This window comes from Globicephala melas, chromosome 3 (assembly GCF_963455315.2).
Source record: "Globicephala melas chromosome 3, mGloMel1.2, whole genome shotgun sequence".
In the NCBI taxonomy this organism is placed as follows: domain Eukaryota; kingdom Metazoa; phylum Chordata; class Mammalia; order Artiodactyla; family Delphinidae; genus Globicephala; species Globicephala melas.
This window is the reverse complement of record NC_083316.1, coordinates 82854220-82869442: the sequence shown is the minus strand read 5'-3', so window position 1 is coordinate 82869442 and position 15223 is coordinate 82854220. Positions and strand designations below refer to the sequence as shown.

Genomic DNA, 15223 nt, shown 5'->3' with positions numbered 1-15223 from the left:
GTTGCTAACTATCACTCATTCTTAGAGTATTCATGGGAAGTCTTCCCTGACCACCACCAACCCCAGTTAGGATGTGACGCACTGTATGACACCATCCCATCCTACCTTCTGTGGTTCACTGCATTACTCCACACACAAATCACATAAGATTATAAATTTCTGTTTACAAATCTATATCCCTCCCCAGACTTTTAGACCATAAGAGAGTGACTACAACCGTCTTGTATCCCACTGTATGCCACTGCCTAGGAAAAGGCCCAACATAGTAGGAGCTCAATAAACACTTGTTAAATAAATTAACAAAGCCATTGGGAATGGCTAATTCAAAATACTGAGAGTGGTGCTGTATTTATATTTTTATGCACTTATTTATTTTTAAACTTTGGACCTTTGCATTGTCATCCCCCTCCCCTCAGAAAACTGAAATAACTATTTGAGTTTCAGGTATGTACTAAGTAACAGGCAATGTGCTAAGCACTTCACATCAATTAGTTCATTTAATCCTTACAACCGTCCTTTGAGCTAAGTACTTCCTTTATTCCCACTCTGCAGATGAGGAAACTGAGAACTCGGGAGGTTAAGTAACTTACCCAGGGTTACACGACTGGTAAATGCCTGGCAGGACTCAAACCCATGCCCATCAGAACCCAAAGCCAAAATTCTTAACCATACACAATTTATAAATGTGAGATTTTTAATGTGCCCTGGATGATAAGAGACCACACAGGGTAAGGAGAAACCAGAGAACTATTTTCAGGCAATTGAAATTATAGTTCTACTCCTGCCACTAGCTGTTCAACCTTGGATAAGATGAAGGTCTTATTCTCTACATCAGTACAGTAAATTGTAGGAGATAAAATGATGGAAACTTCTCTCACGAGACTTGAGAGCACAGGACACCACTACCAACTTTATGCAGAGCCCTTCTTTTCAGCTATTTGTATGTGATTTTCACAATTAGCTTTTACTGGCTAAAGGAATTAAAGGGGAAAAGAAAGTTCTTACACACACAAGAAGCTTTCTGGCTCGATATTCATGACTATTACACCAAACCACACAGTTCCAAGCAGTGACACAATCTTTCATCTCATTTCACAAATAGGAAAACAAATGTACTGAGCAATAAGGCCAAGTGTAAAGTTAACTTCATATCCCTCAGGCTGTCCCGAAACCTGCCTAGCCTCACTGTGTGAGTTGAATCCAAGCTCTCAAAGCCAAGTACTGGTGGTATGTTAAGCCTATGAAATTCTACACATACCCTGCAGATGGATGAATTCTTCCTAGAAGCAGGAGAAGAATCAGAAATGTCACCGAGTCACACCAAATTCAACCTAGTCTGGTCAATCTTTTCCACGTGGGATTCCTGCCCATTCTTTGCACCAAGCCAAACGTTTTAAAGTGGTTTTCTTAAAAAAAAAAGTCTCACTAAGAATCTTGTAACTTTTTAAGCCAAATTCCCGAAATCAATCCAGGGCCCACCAGGCCATTAAGTGTTCAAGTTTCAGCTTATTCCATCTCTGTATTTTTTCTAGGCATTATGGTATAATTTCCTTTCTCAAGGAGTTGAGAAAAAATTGTATATGGACACCATAAATCGACTTACTGACTAAAGTTAGAATTGAAATTTCTATAGCTTTTAACATTTGATTACTACTTCATACATACATGGATGCTTTTCTGAGCTTTCATTCTAAAAATACAGAATTCATTTTATTTCCAAGTATGCCTCCCATTTGATGATGTAGAAGCACCTGAAGTTTTATTTCAGAAAACACTGGCTTATCTAAACTTATTTTTTTCCAATCTATTAAGTATATTCACCAAACAGTGATCTTAAAGGGCCTTCAGTGATGTATTCTTGACATCATTTTACTTGCCATATGTAGTTGCTAGAATACATGATGTTTATATAAAAATATGAAATAAAAATATTAATCTCTAAGTTAGATTGGAAGTCCCTCTAGGGCAAGAAACATATTCTATATCTCTCTTTAAAAGCACATAGCACAATGCACTGCACAATACAGGAACTCATGAAATGCCTATTAAATCATGAATTCATGAAAGACAGGCCATAGCTATTTAACTTCAAGTCTAAAGCTGACTTTCTTAGGCCATTTACTTGTTTTCTTCATAAAGTGATAAGAGTAGTGCTAACAATGCTTCTTGTGCCTGTGATTTTAAACTGAAAATTTACAAATGATAGGGCACAAGTAATTTGAGCTAAATATCTGAACTTACTTTACTAAAATAAAAGTCTACTTCCTGAACTGTTTAAATTAAAAGCAAATTTAAATTTGCACTTAAGATGGAAAAGAGGTTTTCAAGATTGGCAAACATCTGAAGCAAGCACAGTTCTTATTTCCAAAGACTTGTGCCAATAACGATCTTCTGCTATTTTAAATCCTATGACCACAGAAATATGTAAGGTCCTAGCTTTGTACATTGATTGGGTTGGGTGGGGAAGAGACGATTTCAATTCTGAACACTAATTATCAGATCCAGAAACACGAGTTTTTACCCTAATAAAGCTATTGGCCAAATCACCTAGAGACATAATTACATCTCAGCTGAAGGACCTGGACTCTGACGATTAGAACGAACACAGGACCTGCCATCAGGCACCTTCATAAGACCAGAGACCAGTGGCTCAAAATCAAGTAACACACCTAAGTGATCCCACTGGATCGTCACAACGACGCTCTGCGGTGGGCAAAGCAGACCCGCGTTTTACAGAACAGAACATAGGGTATCCAAAGGGTCGCGACCAAGGCCACACAAATAGGAATGTGACTGAGAGCAGGCTTAAATCCCTATTTTCCAAGTATCCGAGTGGTGGTTACTTTCCATCCCGCCTCTGCGATCACCCAGCGTATTATACTCCACGGCAGGAAGGACCGCCGAGCTGGGCCAGGACTCGAGAGAAGAGGAGAGGGAATTGCCAGCGCTTCCCGGCACTCGCCGATACTCAGGCACCTCGGGTCGCTGCTCGGCTCCAGCCCAGCTCTACCCTCGCGGCGGCCCCCGCTGCGACCCGAAACTAGTCTCGGGGGCGGGTCTGGGAACCGGGGAGCCTTTCTCACTGGCACGGAGAGTTCTCCAAGTTGGGGGCAGAAAGGCCGAATGAACAATTTTACCCACAGAGTGAAGGCGCCAGGAGGAGTGCGAAGGTGAGGAGGACGGGAGGGTGACCCCTTTACCAACTGGCCTCGGCTGTGGTGGTGCTGAGGGGTGGTCAGGGAGGGGCTCGGGGAGTGCGAGGAAGGCTCAGTGCCCGAAATCCTCCCCGGCCGCGCCGCCGGATCCCCCGCGACCCCAGCAGCCTGGGAGGAAACCAACGACCGCCTCGGGCGCGGGGAAGCGGAGGGAGCTGAGACACCAGGATCTCCGTCCCCGCCCAGCATCTGCCCAACTTCCCGAGCCCCCTTCAGCGCTCCCACCCCAGCCCTTGCCCTGCCCGCGGGCCGGCAGCGGACACGGCGGCGGCGGCGGCACCAACCTGCGCGGCTGCGAGCACACTCCGAGACGGAAGCGGGAGCCTGCGGACGGCGGAGCGGCGGGCGCGGCGGGCGGAGTTAGTTGGGAGGCTCCGGCCCCCTGGGCGGGGACAGGCCGAGCACGCGGCGGCCGCGACAGAGGCAGGAGCTCCCTCCTGGCGCACGCGGGGCCCAAGCGTGACCGCCGCTCGCCCTCAGCTCCGGGGGACAGCTCCCAGTCCCTCCTCCGGGGCGGCTCCGCGATTCCTGGCCGCCCCCGAGCCCGCCCCGTGCTCGACGCCTCCGCTCCGCCCCTGCCCCCTCGCGCTCCCGGGCCGCAGGGGTTGGGAACGAGGTCCCCGCAGAGTCAGCTCCAGGTCGCGCGCAGCGTCCCAGGCTTTCCCTGCGGGGATCGCCGTCCTGGGTGTTCGGACTCACGAGCGGGCAGGAGGTGGCCAAGAGCTGGAACTCTCGCCCTGGGAAGGGGGTCAAGGCCCGGCCTGAAAGTCTCCTTTTTCTCCGCCCGAGTCCCTAAAAGCAGCCCTGCGAGGTGGCCACGCCGGCTGCCCGGAGAGAGGCCGAGGAAAATGTCGGACTCTCCCTCCGCCCAGCGCGGGGCTGGGAGGACTTTTCCCGAGAGAATCGAGGACCCCTCCCTCCTGTTCCCGCCCAGGGTTAGGGACTCCGGCAAAGAAAGTATGCAGAACCGGCAGACGGGGCACCGGGGTTGAACCTGTGGAAAAAGTGCAATTTCTTTCACATGCACACGCCTGCCGGTCGCTGGATTCAGGCCACCTCGCTCAGGTTTTCGCAGTGCTTCCGTGCCCGCACCCGAGGCCTGGCGCGGGGAACCTCCTTTCCTAGCTTGGTTTCCCACCTCTGCACATCTCTTTTTTCGAAACCCTTTTCATCCCGCAGTGCGCCCAACGCGCACACTCTGACCGCTTCTTCCCTAAACTGCAAGCAGGGAACCCAGAAATCAACCCCCTCCCCGCCTCACCCCGAAGCAGGACAAAACTGGAAGCCAGGGATCTGGGATGTTCCAGTCGGAAGGGTTTCTACCCAAGTGGCTTGGTGCTGTGCATTAACTGACCTCACACAAATTGATACGCCTTTAATTCAAGGGCAGGTGTTTGCCAGTGCCTTTACCTCCCCGAAGGTAACCTGTAGAGTGCGTTCACTGCGCCTTTTCCTTCCCAGCACCAGCCGCTTATCATCTTCCAAAGTCCTATCCTCCTTTCCCCAAACCTCTCCCATACAGGTTCCCGGCACAGATCCCCAGCGCAGTGAGCTCTGGTCTTTCCAGGCACTTTCTCCTTCTGGAGCCCTCGGGTTGGGGGATGGAGGAAGACCAGACCTGGAGGAGGGATCTCGAAGAAGGTGAGGTAGAAGCCAGTGGAAGGCGAGGAAGGAAAGTGAGAACCAACTAAGAGGGTGAGAGGCTGCATGAAGGAGGTAAAGCTCTCCAGCCATCGGGGAACTCCCAGGAAAGAAAATCCATTTCTCTATAGGGAAAACACCGATGCCTGTAGTGGATAGATTGCAAAATCTGGACCGCCTCCCAAAAGAATTCTCAGCGAGCCGTGGTGAGTCAAGGATAAACTTCAGGACTCAGAGCAGGCCTTCACCCGCCCCACTTCCCAAATTCCAGAGAAGGCTGATGACGTCAAGCTCTTGGCCAGTGATGAGAAATCCATCCTGTAAATGATGGGCACTGACAAGATGCAAGGAAACAGAGCTAAGTCAGTTTACAGCTCGTTGGGCTGTTCTTTTGTTTAGACATCCCATAAGACACTTATTCCTCTCCCCTGGCCTGCATTATTAACTAAAGCAAGCAGTTGGGACCCTCCCTTAAATAAGAAGTCACTCCTTGTGGAAAGGGAAGGAAATGGGGACGGACAGGAGTCCTATGGTTGTGGTGGTCGTTATTTTTAAGATCAATTCTGTGTATTTTTATGTCAAGATAATTTTCCTGTTCAGTGGGTGACCACATTTTTACCTTAAAATGTAGGAGAACAGCTGGGATGACACATCCAATGTTACCTGATGGCAGCCTTCTCTCACACCCTCAAGGTCCTGGTGGGCACAGCGACAGCTTCAGCTGCGCTGACAGCCAATGTGCCTGAGGAAGCCACCACCAAGCCTAGATGTCAGACATTACAGCCTTAGGGAGAACCAGTCTGTGTGCAGTCCAGCCACTGAAGGCTCAAGCTTAGCATGTACTTAGTGACGCCAGCCACCCCTACCATTTTGCATTCACAGGTAAGGAGAAGACTCCTTTCTCCTGGCCTCAGGGCTCCACCTCACCTGAGGTTGGCTGTGCACTCTGGAAGTGTCATTACAAAACCAGTCCTTAGTGTCCCAGTTTTTCTTTTGTAAAGACTACTTCCAATTTAATTGCAAAATCTCCTTTCCTTCCCTTATTTCCTCTAGTGCACAAAAGGCTAAGCCCTTGCAAGTTCGAGAGGCTAGAAGAGACCTGCCTGAATAAAGTTTCTGTTTCTCTTCTCACTAGAAGAAAAATCGTCTCTGAAATGAAACCTCATTAAACTTACATCCTTTCTGAATATGGTAATCCCTCTGTATCTATTAGTTATTTTAATTTTATATTCATGATAGAATCTTATTGCAAGAAGTGTCTAGTCAGCTGATGGGGATAAAGAGCCCAGTTTCCCCTGGGAAAAATTCTGGTAGGAAAAAAAAAGAAAAGAAAAAATTGAGAGAGTTCATTTACAGGCAGCAGAATTGGTCTTAGGCAGTGTTAAAAGTAGGTGCAGATGGACATTCATCCATAAACCTCCCGTTTTCTCAGTTTCCCTTCACAGCAGCCTTGTTCACCTAACACTGCCAATTCTCCAAGCCAGTCCACCTCACACAAAAGTGTCAGAGTCTTCAGATGTTGTTCCCTACTAGTTTTTGTCTTGGAAAAGAGTAGCATTTTGAGCACAAGTAACAGAGTAAAGGAAGCTCCATGGAGAATCTTTCTTTCTCGTACTCCTTATCTTTAGACTTTTCTGGTAGTCATTTCATTGTAAAGATGGGTCGAGGGGACAGAACTTAGCCTGGGCAATTTGAGGAATGTGCTGGCCTGTAGACTTCCCTGAAAAGAAATAAAAGTGCACACTTCCTCATTACACAGCACTTCAAGTAATATCTAAGAGCTCCCAACTTTTATTGAGAACAGAAAGTTACATTCAAATAGTAGAATAAACTTCAAATTGGTTATATCAAACAGTGAAATTTGCTTATGCACATTCAGAACGACAAGAGAAAATATTAATTTCAATTTACAAGTCGTCAATAAGCACCTTCTGGGCCACATAATGAATAGCCCCATGTTAAATCAGTAATATATGTTTCTTTTTTCGCAAATAAATTTTCCTCTGAAATATAGACATCTGTCATGGAGTCAATTATCTTGCATTGCATGTGCTATAAAAGCACATAAAAGAAATAATATACTACAGTGTTTATTTGAAAGTGATCAGGAATACACAGCTCCATGCTGGCATGTCTTTAATTTCATGGTGTTAAGAAAAAACTATAGGAGTATGAAATAGCAAACCCTTTCCTACTTGTGTACTAATTCAATTACCTATCATGATATATACAGGAGGAAACATTTTTCCCATTAACTGACAGAAATATTATGGGACTATTTTCTTGTCTTCCTCTACTAACCCCTGTAGAACGTGAACATGAAGTCTCATTTGAAAACAAAGGGATCACCACACTCTGATCAGCTCTGGGGTGTGCAGAAGAACGAGGCTAGAAATGGCATTCTAAGTACATAGATTATTTAAATGAGTCTAGACTTTTAAGAAATGTATGCATCAAACAGACCTCAAGATGTGAAAAATGCAATAAGAGATAGTTAGACCAACTCAAACTCCCTTGATGTAATGCCAGTGTGAAAACTTTCTCTCTCTTTTCTCAGGCAAACTCCCACTCTCCCTTCTTTCACTGAGTGATGCACATATAAATAAAATACCAAAATATTTTGCAGAAAGCTCTGCCAGATTAGGTACGCAGAGCCTTCATGAATACCTCACATTACTTTATCTTGTGACACTTTAAAATAGACTTGAGAGAATTCCCTGGTGGCGCAGTGGTTAAAAATCTGCCTGCCAATACAGGGGACAAGGGTTTGATCCATCCCTGGCCCGGGGAGATCCCACATGCTGCGGAGCAACTAAGCTAGAGTATAGCTTAATTGGTAGAGTATAAACACCTTGCAAATAAAAATAAAACCATACTTGTTTAATATGGTATTTAATATGAGCTCATCTACCTATTAGGTGCAGTATTTTACTTTTTTTAATTAAGAAAGTTGTTAATTTGTTTTGGCATGGTAAGTTTTTCCTACCAAATGATGTTCTCTCTACCTAGCTTTCTGGCTAAGATAGCAAGTCTGACTCACAATGAAAGTCCATGACCTACTCTCATTTTGGTGGGTTTGTTACTAAAATCAAAGCCATAGATCACTGCAGAAAAACAGACTTTGGGGAAAATGAATCTTATAAGTGTTAAATTCCCACAAGTAATACCCTTGAGCTATTAAACCATTATCCAATTTAGCAGTTAAAAAACAGACATATGTTATAATTAATTATTTCTATAAAGTCCAAGGTTTAGAAACAAAATAACTACAAAGACAACCAGGATCATCAATTTTATGTAGCTTCAGCACTAATGAAGAACCAAATATTTGATTCTGAAAAGAGTGTTAAAATGCTGCCAGCAGTATCACATAAGTAGTTAATACTTTGAATATGCTTGTAGACTGAAACTAAATCTGACCCCAAAGAGAATACATGATAGGTTTTATATATAATATTATAATGTAAGCTATAAAAACTTTCCCCATACACAATTTAGTATGATGGGATTAAGGAGAGGGGAGGTGGAATAGGGAGATATAAGAAGGAAATCAATTAATAGGAAATGGATTTATTGGAGAAGCTGAAGAGGCTAATAGTATTTGACTGGACAGTAGAGATTACAAGGTCAAGTAAAGTCTGAGTAAATACTGCTTTTCTCCACTGCCATTTTTGGAAAGGTTACTAGCAGAGTGAGAAGCTGGTATGGCAGAAACAAGGGCTACAATAGCCACTGAATCACTAGAAATTTCTGGACATCACTGTCTCCAACAGTGCTCCACAAACTTTGATTTTTTTTTTTTAATAAGAAATTAAGTTAGGGAATTCCCTGGCAGTCCAGTGTTTAGGACTCCAAACTCTCACTGCTGAGAGCCCAGGTCCAGTCCCTGATCAGGGAACTAAGATCCCACAAGCCAAAAAGAAAAAAAGAAATTAATTTCTTGCCAGATGGACTAATTTAATTTCTGATAAAAAGTGGAAATCCCACATATTTTTCAAGTGAAAAATATTTAGTTTTAGCACAGGTAGATGAAATTAGAAGGACTGATAAACTCTTCAAAGATATTTGAGTGTATGATCTCAATTTTGTTGAATATGAAAAAAATCTATCATACTTTTCTGGACTTTCCAAAATAAGTACGTAATACACTTATTGTTAGAAAAATGGTTATGTTATTTTTGAAAGGCGTAATCTCTACCCTTTGTCATAGCATTCTGTTTCTTTTCAGTGACTTGAAAACTGAAAATGAGGTACATTTGCTACACAGTTTTCTTTCTCATCATATTTGTATTTTATTTTCATTTTGCAGCTGTAGATTTGCATCTCTATTTAAGTTCTTAGTGGGATGGCATTGGAGATTTGGTTTCAATAAGAAAAAGCCCTAGATGTATAAAAAAATGACATAGATTTTCCAGTCATATTTAGAAGCAGAAGAAGACTACATAAGGGTGTTGAAAATTTTTGTTTTTAACATGTATTGGAAAAAAAAAAAGCTTTTCAAAGTAGCCTACAGGAAGTCAGAATACCTGACTCTCATTATTGTGCATTTGTTGCTAACGAGTTATGTGACATGCACATCATTTCTCCTCTCTGGGTCTCATTTTTTCCAATACACAGTGAGAGGTTGGCCTAGGGGACTGAAAATGTCTTTCAAAATTAACATGAGATTATTTTATGAAAAAAATACAAAAATTAATACAAGGAGATGCTTTGAGATTAGACCTCTATGTTTCTGAAATATTGATGGCTACAACAAATAACTTTTTAAATGCCAGTATTTTCTTGATGCTTGAGAAGCCGGGTACTATGCTGTTGCCTTTGTAGGAGGGTGCTGTGCTGGGTGGATGCTCCAGTGGGCATTTATACTCTCCTGAGATAAAGGCCTGAATCTCCCGAAAGGACACCTGAGACACTGAATGCTTGAATATCTGAAGCAGGTATGGAGGAACCCGTCAATGTGTACTCTGGTCAGTGGCAGCCACATTGATCCCAGCAGCAGAGCAATCAGACAGAAATGGTCAGTGGGGGGTCATTGTATAGGGGTACAGGAAGTAGACTCTGTGAATAGTCATAACAAATATCCAAGTTTGTTTCCCTGTCTGCATTGTATCCATTTTCTCATCCCTGTGTCCTAGCTTTGCTGAGTTTTAGAGAATGAAGGGAAAGGTGTGGGTCAATGCTTAGGTAAGCGCTGGGACAGATCTGCAGCAGTGGGGAAATTATGGTGGTGTGACCTGCAGAGCAGCCCTGGGTCACAGTGCAGAGGAAGAGGCAAGGAAGAATCCCAGGACTGATTTGTGGAACATGTAGTGGTCCTTGAATTGCCTGGGAAGGGGAACATAGCAAAAGGCAGTCCTTCCTATCAATCCAGCAAAGTGGAGGATTGGATTATTGTTTGAGCATTAAAGAGACGGCATCTGAGGGTGGGATAATTGATTATTGAGGACATTTGGGTTACAAGAGATAGCCTATCTGTTGAATGCTTGTTATGTGTCAGGCACTGTGCTATGTTCCTCACTTTCTGCATCTTGCTGTCTTCCCGGGGGGGGGGGGGGGAATTTTAGAAAAATATAATCATTCAAAGGATAGTTCTTGTCCTTTCTTACCATGGCTGCTTCATTAATCACCAGTCCATGGCTATACATTAATAAGTATGTGGCCTTTGTTTTTCATTTTATAATTTAAAAAAAATCCATTGTGGTAGGCAGAAAAATGTCTTCCAAATATGTTTACACCCTAATCCCTGGAGCCTGTGAATATGTTACTTTATTTGGCAAAAGGGACTTTGCAGATGTGATTAAGGTTAAGGACTTTGAGACGGGGAGATTTTTCTGGATTATCTGGGTGGGCCCAATCTAATCATATGAGTCCTTCAAAGTGGATGAGGAAGGCAGGAAGGTTGGTCAGAAAGATTCAATGATGGAAGAAGAGGCAGGACAGATGAGACGTGAGAATGACTCAGCTGCCATTTCTGACTTTGAATCCATGGAATGCAGGTGGGTCTAGAAGCTGAGAATGACTCCTGGCCAACAGCCAGCAAGGAAACAAGGCCTCAGTCCTACAACCCCAAGAAACTGAAGTCTGCTGGCAATCTAAATGTGCGAGAATATGGATGCTTTCCTAGAGCTTCCGAAAAGGAACGTGGTCCTCCAACACCTTCATTTTGGCCTAGTGAGACCTGCTTTGGACTTCTGACCTACAGAACTGTAAGATAAAAATGTTGTGTTTTCCAAAGTGCTGAGTTTGTGGTAATTTGTTACATCAGCAATAGAAAAGCAATGCATCCACTAGATTTTGAATAGAAGCTTAGACCCATGGCTATTCACTTTTGACTCTTGGTACCTTGCATGAGATTGACATTTAGTTAGAGTGAATATCAGATGAAAAAAGTGAAATAAAAAGGGAGGAAGGGAGAGAGGGAGTAATCTAGGTTCCTGGACCCCAATTTCAATGTGTGTGTGTGTGTGTGTGTGTGTGTGTGTGGTCTTCCCCACACCAGCAAGCACTTCTCAGATACCAGCAATTCTGACACCATCGACCCAGAGATATTGTCAGATTCCACATGTAAAGAGCTCAGCCTCACAAAACTGCCCTCCACTACAGCCAGCTTCACAATCCAGGTTGTTACTTGTTCTTCTGACTGACTGGCTACAAATGGAGGTTCTCAGGACCCCCTCCAACTCAGGATGCCAATGGCAAGTCCAGGTTGTTACTTGTACTTCTGACCGACTGGCTATAAATCAGAGGTTTCCACAACCCTCTCCTTGGGTTCTACTAGTTTGCTTGAGTGGCTCACAGAACTCAGAAAACCCATTTACTCTCTAGACGACTGATTTGTTACAAAGGATATTAAAGGATACAGATGAAGAGTTACACAGGGCGAGGCCTATGCATCGAGGGGCTTCTGTTCCTCTGGAGCTTAGAACCCGGTATGGTGGCACATGGCAGCTCTCTGAACCCCCTCTTTTGGGGAGTTTTTACGGAGGCTTCATTACATAAGCATGATTGATTAATTCATTGGCCATGAGGTGATTGATTCAACCTCTAACCTCTCTCCCTTCCCTGAAAGTCAAGGGGTGGTACTGAAAGTTGGTTCCCCTGGCAACCAGCTGCCATCCTTAGGTACTTTCTCAAAGTCACCTCATTAACATAAAACCAGTTGTGGTAGAAGGGAGCTTGTTATGAACAAGACACCCATTTCAACTTTATGGCTCTGAAAGCATTTTCTGGAACTGAGGACAAGAGACCAAATATTATAACAAAAGATATTCCCATTGCTCTTATTACTCAGGAAATTCCAAGGGGCTTGGGAGCTATGCAACAGGAACTGTGGATAAGGACCAAATACATATGAGAAATATTTTTTGGTCATCTGAATGACCAAATATATATATTTCTTAATATAAATCAGAATATCACTGGGAGACATAGCATAAGTCTTTAATTTCCATAAATATTTTTGGAAACATAAAAGAGCAAATCTGTATCTAGGGAACCAACTACAGGTATGGAGATGGTGGGACAGAAGAGGAGTGGAATGGAAGGTCAATATGTCACAGCTCATGTTTGGAGAACCTCTGCACCAGTATTGCTAGTTGAAAATTAACTCTTGTTATAATTTTACCCAAATGGGTCATGAATTACACATCACACATGTACTTCCTTATATGCCTACTATGACCACCCTTGATCAAGTCCTTATTATTTGTTTTCAACTTTTCAACTTGTGAAATGTATCGCAACTACTAAAGTGCATATAAAATGGACCTATACCGCTAAATAATAACAAAATAAACTCAGCTGTTGTGAAAGAAAATCAAAATGGAGTCAATATAGCTAAGCAAGTCCTGTAAAGTGGAACTGGGAGGTCATTAAGGAAGTGTGACTTATGCATGTCTCAGCTTGGAAGGAATCCGACCTTCTGACTGATGAAGTCATCAGAACACCTGCCAGAAATTCAAGATACTTATTGAACTGTTACCCTAAAATAACTGGTGACAGTCTATCTACTTATCAGACTCCTATCCTGAAACAACTTGTGATTTTTTTAAGTTGTTTTAAATATTTTCTGACTCAAGTCACAGTCAATCACAATTCTTGCCAGGCAACAACCTCGTGGCTTTTTGTCTTTTTAAGCCCCTGACTCTTTTGCTTCCCCAGAACACTCTTTCGGGGTTACCCGAATCTGTGTCTCCTGAATTGCAATTCTTAAGACCCCAAATAAACTCTTTTCTTATTTGCATCCTCCCGCATTATTTTTTGGCTAACACTATACACGCCCAGTTTAAGAAGCAGGATGTCGCCAGAACCTCAGAAAGGTCCTGTGGGCTCATCCTCAGTCATACACGCCCCCTTTCCCCAGAGGTGAACAACACCCTGAACTTTATGTCATTCCATTACCATTCCTGATAGGTTTTCCACGTTTGTATGTATTCCTAAAGGAAATATAATTGTTTTATATGTCTTTGAAATTGGTAAAAGTGAAATATGCTATTAAAACAATTCACAAGAGAATTTATGTATGTATACACACATAAATATATAAATAAATATTTAACTGTGTATGTATAATTAACAAAGTAATATATACAATTCTCACAAGAGAATTTATATATGTATATACACATAAATATATAAATATATTTAAATGTGTATTATATAATTAACAAGATTATATATAACATTCGCTTGTGAATTGTCTTTTTTCCAGTCAACATTATGATTGGGTGGTTCTTACATGTTGATGGAACTGTAGTTCACTCATTTTCATTGCTCTGTGTGAATATGCTACAATGTATTCTACTCTTAATGAATACTTGAGAGATTTCCAAGATTTTACTGATACAAATAATACTGCAGAACACATTCATATCCAGGTTTTCTAATGCATATGTGAAGAGTTTCTTTAGGGACTGCACCAAAGAGCAGAATTGCTGGGCCATGGAGTATGTGTCTGTGCAGCTGTACCAGGTAGTGCCAAATTGTTTTGCAAAGTGTTTGCACTAATTCACCCGTATTACTTTTCTAAGACTCTTAACTGGTGTTTCTGCCTCCAGTTCTTCTCTAAATCAGTCTATCCTGTCTACTACTGTTAGTCTGGTCCACCTAAAATGCTACTATCAGCATGTTTTCCTCACATCCTAAATGCTAATTTTACTATAGCAACTTAATGTCTACATCAACAAATCCAAACTCTTGACATCTTTTCAAGGCTGTTTTGACTTCTCAGTGATAATTCTTTGTGCTACTGATCTTTGTAGTTTTTTTTCCCCGTAATGGATGTTCTTTTTTGCTTTTGAGCTTTTGCTACTAAAACTCCCTGCCCAGAATCCATCTCTTTCTTCTCTGCTTCCTAAGTACTACCCATTCTTCAAAGCCCATTGATGTAATTTGAAGATCCAAATGACTTTATTTCATGCTTCATGAATCAGGCATCCTCCCATCTAGTATCAGTAAATGGAAGCCACTCTGAGGAGCTGTACAAAATGGAAGGTTTTTATAGAAGGAGGGTGGGGCAAAGAAGTTATTAGCAAAAGAAAAGAAAGAATTGTTTTAGACCAGCTCACCTTCTTCTAGGGGAAAAGCAAGATCTGTCATGCAGATTACCTCTTCTACTTTTCAGGGAAGGAGATGGCCCACATGACAGATTATCTCACTAATGCTAACCAGAAAATTCTAGACTGGTGGACTAAGATTACATTCCCAGGGAAAGTTGAACCTGCAGTCAGGTCAGGTATTAAATCTAGGTTTGGTATCATGGGCTTTAGCACAAGTGATGCCATTTTCGGCTGTGGTTTTCTCTTTAACACTTGCTTTTCTATGAAATTTTCCCTGGCTATTATTGAGGTAGATTATTCAGTCATTAAAACACAGTTTGAGGGTTCATATTATATGAATTCATGATGTATGCAGAGAGAAAAACCAAGGTAAGGAGCTTGCTTTTAGAACCATATGCCCATCAATTATGCATCATTCTTCAAGCAGAAGCTAGATGATAATGTGTCATGGGTGCTTAAAGAGGGAATCTAGGGTTACCTGGTAAGTTGGGCCTGATCATCACCACTGTCCCCTTCACTGTATGATTCTAGGGATCTTTGACTTACCAAGAGAGATCTGGCATGCAGCACTCTCCATTCTGATCTCAACCTTCCTTTCCTTCTTCATCTGTCAGCAGGCACTGACAGGACCCTGTGCTCTAATCCAGGTGGTCTTCCTATCTTCCAAACTCATTCTTCTGGCCTGTTTCCAAGTGTCTGCTTGGGCACTGCCCTCTATAAAGAGGACCTCAACACTCCACCCTGCTGAGCTAGGTGCTCTCTGTCCTTCAAGAACTGTCTAGGAAGCCTCTCCAGACCATCCTAGCTTAC

At 42.7% G+C, this 15223-nt stretch overlaps 1 protein-coding gene across 17 annotated transcripts in view; it reads right to left on the bottom strand.

The window, feature by feature from the left end:
• PAM (peptidylglycine alpha-amidating monooxygenase) overlaps window positions 1-3696 on the bottom strand; it is a 280433-nt gene extending 276737 nt beyond the window's left edge. For 7 of the 17 annotated variants that reach the window (XM_060296058.1, XM_060296059.1, XM_060296061.2 and 4 more), the window contains exon 1: window positions 3500-3695. The gene's annotated coding sequence lies outside the window, so the exon portion shown is untranslated. Of the gene's footprint in view, window positions 1-3499 lie in introns of all 17 variants that reach the window. The other 10 variants (XM_060296051.2, XM_060296052.2, XM_030848579.3 and 7 more) reach the window with 3 other exon arrangements.
• Window positions 3697-15223: the final 11527 nt, after the last annotated feature.